A 7771-nucleotide genomic window follows, 5' to 3' on the forward strand; every position below is an offset into this window, starting at 1 on the left:
CTATTGTTGACTTCGCGAATCATTAAAAAATCAGCTTCGCCGGTCTTCGTAATCAATCGTCGACGCGCCCACAGCTCTCGCAAGCCATAATGGCCACCAACAAAGGGATAAGGGATTGAAGCCTAGGAAGTGCGTCTGGAAGACCTCAAGCACGCGAGCGGCCATTGTAGAAATGCGAGTTCGAATTGCTCTCTTTGAAACAGTGAAGAGCGTTTCAACGGGCCGGGAATTAGCCGGAGATTCGCGAGATCAAAGCAGTCCGATAAGATTTTGAGGTTATATTTCATTGCAGCAATTCATTGTCGGGATATATAGACTCGCAAGATGGCGAAAAGAGGTTTGAGAGACGTTACAGTCGAGATCTAACACGACATGGGATTAATTTTGGGGGGAATGAGAGTGGAAATTAACCACCCGAGGCATCGACGCAGGCATATCTCGAGAACTGACGAACCTTGGATAACCTTCAACCGCGAACATTCAGCCTCGCAATAGGTTGCCCGAAGCGGCGGAAAACCGAGCATCCAATCTGTACAGTAAACAAATTATTAGTAATTTGTTGACCTAGCTACTCGGGCGTGTAACTTATATATTATGTTGGTAATCTTGTGTCATGAGTGAGTGTTATATATCTTGTATCTCTCCACAATCCTTCGTTACGATGTCAATAATTTGACAATTACCGTCGACCATTGATCCACGTGAATTCCTCCTTCATTTTGCTTCGCTATAATTAACAACCTCCGAGAGTAGGTATGTGATTACCTAATTGGCATGTACTAGGCAATATCCCAAACTTATGGCTTTTAAAGATGAATTGGCTCCATATAGCATGAATCAAACGTTAGAAACAGAGGAAAAAAGAACAGGTCGAAAAATCTCTGGATAAAAACTATTTAGTACCAATAATGATGAACACGGATGAAGAATTATTCCCTGATACATGGAACAGAAATTAATCCGAGAAATTTCAAATGAACAACACCAGTCAAGATCTCATTGTGAAAAATTTGAGAAACACTTTTGTAGGAATTGAAACGTTAAAAAAATGATTATACTCTGGTGTTTTTGATCCGATTCCAATGTTTCGAGATTAGTTTGCTTATTGACAAGATCGTCACGTATTGTTTAAAAAAAAAATCGCTACATTTTACATCGTAGTTAAATTATACAGTTGAAACGCCCAAATGTAGCTTCTGATGAAAATCAATTATATATGCAGATGTATTTTTACACGTCTGTAGATAATCATTTCTCAACAGCTTTTTCAATCGGTTTCTTGAGATCTCTCCAGTGAACAAAATAATCTCAAAAACATTAGAATCGGATAAAAAGCATAGATTTTTAGTGCATTCAGGTTGCCGGATAACATTTTGAGTACTTGATAACATAAATTACGTGAAAGAAATATTTTATGTGCCGATACAATTCATTCTTCTTGAATTCCCACCTTCATTACTACATAAATCATAAATTTCGGAGTCGAAAGTCATGTTGTTGCACATGGTTGGACGCGTTTCGATGTCAGTTTCCTTTTAGCGAGGAAGAAAATAGTTAGTCAAATTTAAAAAAACATAGCGACCACCGGAACCCCATAAGATATGACCTTCAGATGACATTCACTTCCAAAACTCATTATCCACTTTCAAATGCAACAACTTTTCAATGTGAAACTTTTCGGTAAAATCGATAATAACCAAATCATTCTCGGTGGTAGAGTTAAATGAACCACCCTGTCTACAAATGCAAGTATATTTCCATAAAAAAATATCTTACTTTAGAAGAATATTGATAAGAAATCGTGAAACTCACGTTTAAGAAAAAAAAAAAAAAAAAAAAAAAAAAAGGCATTTCTTTTGTAATTCGCGAACTTGAAGGAATTTTTTCCCTCTTTTTTTCATAAAGTGATGAAAATTTCGCGTTGCTAACCCCAAACCTTTGCAATGGAGTCCTCACGGGATTGTGCGTCAGCCCAATTTGAATAACCTTATTTGAACCATTTATTTCTTCGTTGAAGAGTTCTTGCATACCTCAAGGCGTTTCCAAGATACATATTATTACCTGCAGCCTGCAGCACATCGAGGAGGTTGGTTAACCGAAAGTCAATACTTTTAAAAAATGTCATTACGAGATAATATATGCATTAAGTATTTATCACATTATTATATTCATAAAGTTAGATGACCGAAGTAAATGGAAAAAAAAAAAAAAAAAAAAAATAGAATATGTTGCGATTATAAAAGAAAAAAGCTTATATATCAAGATTAAACAGCTTCAAAGTGGTTAAAAGTGAAGCAAATGCCATTGATTCCACTTTACAATAGCATTTAGAAGACTATTTTCCACACTCACTGAAACAGATTTTCTTTTCTTTAGTACTAAATTGAAAATCATAATTAATATCAAGGGAATGTCGTAAAATAAAATGTTTGACGATGCCAACATTATGACAAAGAGATTCAATAAATTAGTACGAAATACTCTTTCAAATTAAATGAGCCATCCTTAAGTGAAATTGAACGACTTTATAATTAGAGTCTTAACCATTTAGATGCGATTTAAAATGATAAATCGATATCTAACGATAAGCTTTTGTTTGTAATTTCAATATTCCATATTTTCATTCGTTTTAAGAGCTCTTCACAGGTTACGAATATATTAATTTGAAAAGCACTCAATGTATGGACTATTTCGTAATAAAAGTTTTTTTGAAAGGATTTATTTTTGGTTAATGAATATCCCTAAACTTCCTCATCTTGATATAACATGTAAAACTTTGTTGTTGTTTTTTTTTTTTTTTTTTTTTTCTTGTCTACTTTACCACAACACTGGTTCCCAACACTCGAGTTCACTCTCATCCCTGATTCCTCCCTCCCTACGCAAATGTGTGGGATCAAGAACTTGGCAGGCATTCAGCTACTCACCTATACTTTCATCCGTGAAGGAGATCCTGGGGGTCAAGAGTTTGGCGTAGTGCGACGTTGTACTTCCACGTTTTCCGGAAACAGGGTCAGCCGGCGTAGCGAATACGCCTCCCGAGGCAGCGGCTAAAATCGTGAGAAGGAAATATAGAGCTTCACCCTCGAAAATTTTATCAATCGCAATCTCGATGCGAAACAAATGATCGTCCACGGTTGCTTGAAGATTATTTTCACTATAGTTGTCAGCGATGATCAACGATCGCTCGGCTTCATGCTTCAGAATACCTATTTATGTGGCATGCCCGTAATCCGCCTGTTTTTTTGGCAAGGATAAAGATTTCAGGACGAGCTGAAGGCGAGCCGGAAGCGAGTACTGAAATTATCCGAGCCAAAAAACGGTTTACGGGCATGCCACGTACAATATTTTTTACGGTATGGGCATTGAAAAGTAAAACGAAGAGTGAGGTTATGTCGCGATCTCTTCGACGAAGCTACTTTATTCACCAGTTTGGGATGCGCACTTCGAACTGCGCATCAAAACTGCGGAATAAAGACTTTATTCCGCAACTTTGTTCGCTGCCGTATAAAGCGTCACTTTGCGGAACGAAAACTGCCACAAAAAGTGGAATTTTCAATGCCCGTGCCGTAAAACAGTATATTGTGTGCAACAAGGGACCAAAGTTGACGACTGCAACGAGCGCGAAGTTTGCACCCGAGCGAAGCGAGTGCGACAATCGCACGAGTTACGATCATCAACTTTCGTTCCTTGTCACACACGGGACGCGAGTGATCAATTTCTTCTCCCAAGGGACAAAAGTGAAGCAATTGTGAACTGCGCATGCGCGAACCTAACCTTACAACACTGAGATGAGATGAAATTGGCGACTTTCGTCCCGCTAAACTGCGACGCAAAGTCCCGCTTTTCATGCACGTGTGATAAAAAAATATACAACAGCAGCTATAGCATAGACTGTTTCAGATTGTTGCAATATGTGTATTACATAACTTGTTTTTTTTTCTCTTAATCCGTGTCTAGTTTTGACTAAACTAAAACCTCTTCCGTAGTATAGAATTCTTCGCTCAATTACAAAAGGTGTTTTACTCCATTTTACTCTTTCTCGTTTAAACGTGAAGTATAAAAAAGTACATTGATTCCAGTTTCAGTAAAATGACGCTCCACTTTTTGCCAAAATGAGGCATTAACTGCCCAAGTTTCACTCTGATCGCTTGAGCGGTATAAGAGTTTTGCATCCCCGCGTTTTCGAGGTGTAAAACGGGTCTTTATAAGCACCTTAAAGAGCACTTTTGTCACCATAGGTGACAAGAAGTAAAAAAACGTGGGTGGCTCTAACGGAAGCAATAATTTGATCACGTTCGCATACGTGTAAGTATATAACTTTGTTCCTGCATTAGCAAATCGTCAAATTGAATGTGCCGAGCATTGAATATGAGATCGACGCTCCGTCGCCCCGCGGTCAAGCCAACGTCCGAGAAAATCACCCCCGTAAGAGGACGTTCACCCGTCGCGCGTCGTCAAGCGAGCTATACAACGTGACATTCGGACGCCAGTCTGCAAGTGAAAAGGCTGGGCTGAGTAGGATATTGAATGTCAGGCAAGGAGCCGTGCGTGATCAGGATGTGGAAGACGAGAAGCTTTTTCGACTCGTTTTTTGCCCCGATTATTTTTAGATATATAATTAACGATGGTTCACTAGTTCAGTCTATCCAAAATAACTTTCAATCCAAAAAAGGAGGAAATAAAAATTGAACAAGTACGGTTCAAGTAGCTCAAGTTGAAACAGATCGAAGCACTGTATCCACAATTCGGAGAGACAAAATGAAGTAACGTATTTGCACGGAAAACAATAATTTATCAGAAACGTTTTGAATACAACAATACTCCCGCTGTTTTTTAAGCGAAAAACCGATATCGTATGTACCGAGTTACGTACATTCGATTTCAATAAATCATATCGTTTCTGAATGAATTTTGTAAAATTCCCTGGAATTTCGATTCTCATTGAGCTCTTTAATTGACTGAAAATACAACTTGTGGAAAATCAATAGAGTTCCGTTGATTAAACTTATGCTTCGTTTCGATAAAAATTCATGTTATCAAATATCGATGTCGGATGATTTTTTTGGATTTCATTTACCAACATGATAAATTGTTATTTATTGAAATTGGAGAATCTATACGAATTTGGCACGAATTAAAAGTATTTCACAGTCTAACCCAGCTCACATTGATAATTATTCAATTTCTCTTTTTTATTCACCAATTGAATACTTTTCTCATGAAACTTGACTTGGTTACTGATTTTGAATCTCTGTTGCTTATTTTTTTTCGTTTTGATACTTTGATAACCAAATCATACTAGTTGATAATTTTATTAACTAAAGTTTGTACTTTGCAAATGCAAATGCAAATGCAAAAAAAAAAAAAAAAAAACGATCCCAGTTTCGTATTCAATTTTTTAGGGAAAAAAATCGATACCAATTGCATTTGCAGATTGTGACTCGGACTTTTCCAATCAATAATATTGCAACTGTAATTACTATATTACTCTTAAATTATAGTGTCCTATTTTTTGATTAAAATAACATTTGGAACTTTCCAATACTAATTTTTAGTTTGCAAATCGAGTGTAATGATAATTTGAGGAAAAAACGCTCACCACTACACGTGACAGACAGTTAGTTGGCTGGTGACTAGCATTAAATTTTCTAAAAAATAAGTATCAATTCCTTCTCTGTCTATTTCTTTCGCAAAAACAGCGCGACGTACGTTTCGTCTGGCCTAGAAACAGACGACAAAGTAAACACGCTGGAACTTAAGGAGCTCCCGAAAATCCCCCCGACATTTGTTCACTCATGCATTACCGTACCATGATAACGGGCGTCGATTTGAGCCTGTAGAATATTGAGTCCTGGAGCAACGATCGCCGGCAGAGTCCTGGACCGCAATAACGGAGCTGGTCGTCCTCCAGGACCTCGCCCCGTTCTCGGCTCTGGTTTACATTCCTGGACAGGCGGGGCACTGAAAACAGATAACGAATATTTGCCAATTATTAAATAATACGAATGAGTGACGTAACGCGTGATTATCGGTATATTTATTGTTTTGCAAAACATGAATACAAAACTTGCGAAATATTTAGTGATTTCGAAATTATTCGTTCATCAATCAAGCTTCAGAAAGACCAGAAAATTTTATTCAGAAAGTACACTTGACGTGTTGTATTCCGATCGATTCAGGGGCACGCGTACTTGGCTCACTGTCAAACACGAAATCGGTTGAGAACTGTCTGATATGTTGGTAAACCGGTCGGTAAAATCGTCCACCAACATCGTGAGTAAGTCGGATATTACACAGTGTCGGTACGCGTGTTACCGACGTATTAAACGGTTCTCATCCGTTTTCGTGTTTTAGGCGAATAGGCGTGTCTCTGAATCGGTTAGATCCTAACACGATAATTATATGTATAGATTACGATTGTGCGAATAGTGATGGAATCAAATCGAACATTAAATTTCATTTAAAAAATTGAATCGAATGTTCAGAAATATTTTGAATTATTCGAATTACACGTTTTTTCGTTTTAACTCGTTTTTGGCGTGTTTGCTGTCTGAATACATTCTATCGACATCACTATTGTATCGCTTTATATTTTATAGGAATATATCAGAACAGGTTAAATTGTAATCTTGATCTACCCTAACACTTATCCTAATCCTTAATAAATTCTAACAATCTAGTTGGCTATGGAAAAAAAATTATTAAAAAATCGTACACTCGAGATATTGATCAAATTATTCGGTTATTTTGTCACAGGTGTATAAAATAAGGATGAAATATTTGCAGGTTGAATCGAATGATTCGAGAAATTCAAATTATTCAAAGACTCGAATTATTCTTGATTCCTAATTCTTGGCACATTACAGTAAGTATAACATTTGGAAAGTTATTTATTGGAATAGTGAAACGAAAATGAGATTCGGCTAGCTCCTAAATCAAAACTGACCGTCATAAACTATAGCTGCCAAAAGTTCTGTCGAGGAATAAAAAGGATAATAAAGGAAAGAACGAAAACGCTCCTTTGAACCAAAGACATCAACGGACGTGATATATTAGCTGTCAAAAAATATCATCAACAGCAGCTCAATAAAAACAAATCAACGTGCACGTAAATCACCCAGATATTAATCATCTCGTTATGTTTATTTTTTATCGGACACTCATTATTTATGGCTTATAATCAACATATAATTATGTATTTATAATCATGCTGGCCTGATTTTCAAAATTCTCGATATTCGTCTGTTATATTTCGTTTCGACATTTTTCATTTACCTCTATCAATCATTCGTTTTTTTTTAAAAAAGTGTCTCAAACGCTCCTTTGATTATTTTGATGTTCCCATATCAAAATTTCTTCTGTAAAAAACCGTCTTTTCGAAAAATGAATTGTTTTAAAAGAGCAGTTGACAAACATCAGAATGTTAGGAGTGGAAATATCTGATTAATCTCTATAATCTCTGTAATCTTTTGTAATCTTTGTAACCTTAGCCTCCTCTGGAATCTGTTAAATTCTTGTAATTATTTTGCAATCCGTGTATCCAGCAATTTTTCGAACCGTCGGTTAATTTATGAGGCGCCTGATCGATCAGCCTGGAGTTTTCATATTTAAATGGATGTTTATACATATTGCGGCATTTGCTGCATATTGGAAGATATCAGAATACGTTTTCAGTGATTATTTTCGAATCAGTAAAGCTCACATAAAATAGGTTTAAGCTCCTTCAATCACAGGTGTGAACACCGCATTTATTATCTGCTTTCTCATTATT

General features: G+C 36.6%; 1 protein-coding gene across 2 annotated transcripts in view; it reads right to left on the bottom strand.

The window, feature by feature from the left end:
- Positions 1-5957, bottom strand: part of LOC124407632 (ankyrin repeat and fibronectin type-III domain-containing protein 1) — an 85987-nt gene extending 80030 nt beyond the window's left edge. For both annotated transcript variants that reach the window (XM_046883940.1, XM_046883939.1), the window contains exons 1-2: positions 5810-5957; positions 2925-3047 (exon numbers count right to left, since the gene is read on the bottom strand). The gene's annotated coding sequence lies outside the window, so the exon portion shown is untranslated. The remainder of the gene's footprint in view (positions 1-2924; positions 3048-5809) is intronic.
- Positions 5958-7771: the final 1814 nt, after the last annotated feature.

Source organism: Diprion similis, chromosome 6 (assembly GCF_021155765.1).
Source record: "Diprion similis isolate iyDipSimi1 chromosome 6, iyDipSimi1.1, whole genome shotgun sequence".
Classification (NCBI taxonomy): domain Eukaryota; kingdom Metazoa; phylum Arthropoda; class Insecta; order Hymenoptera; family Diprionidae; genus Diprion; species Diprion similis.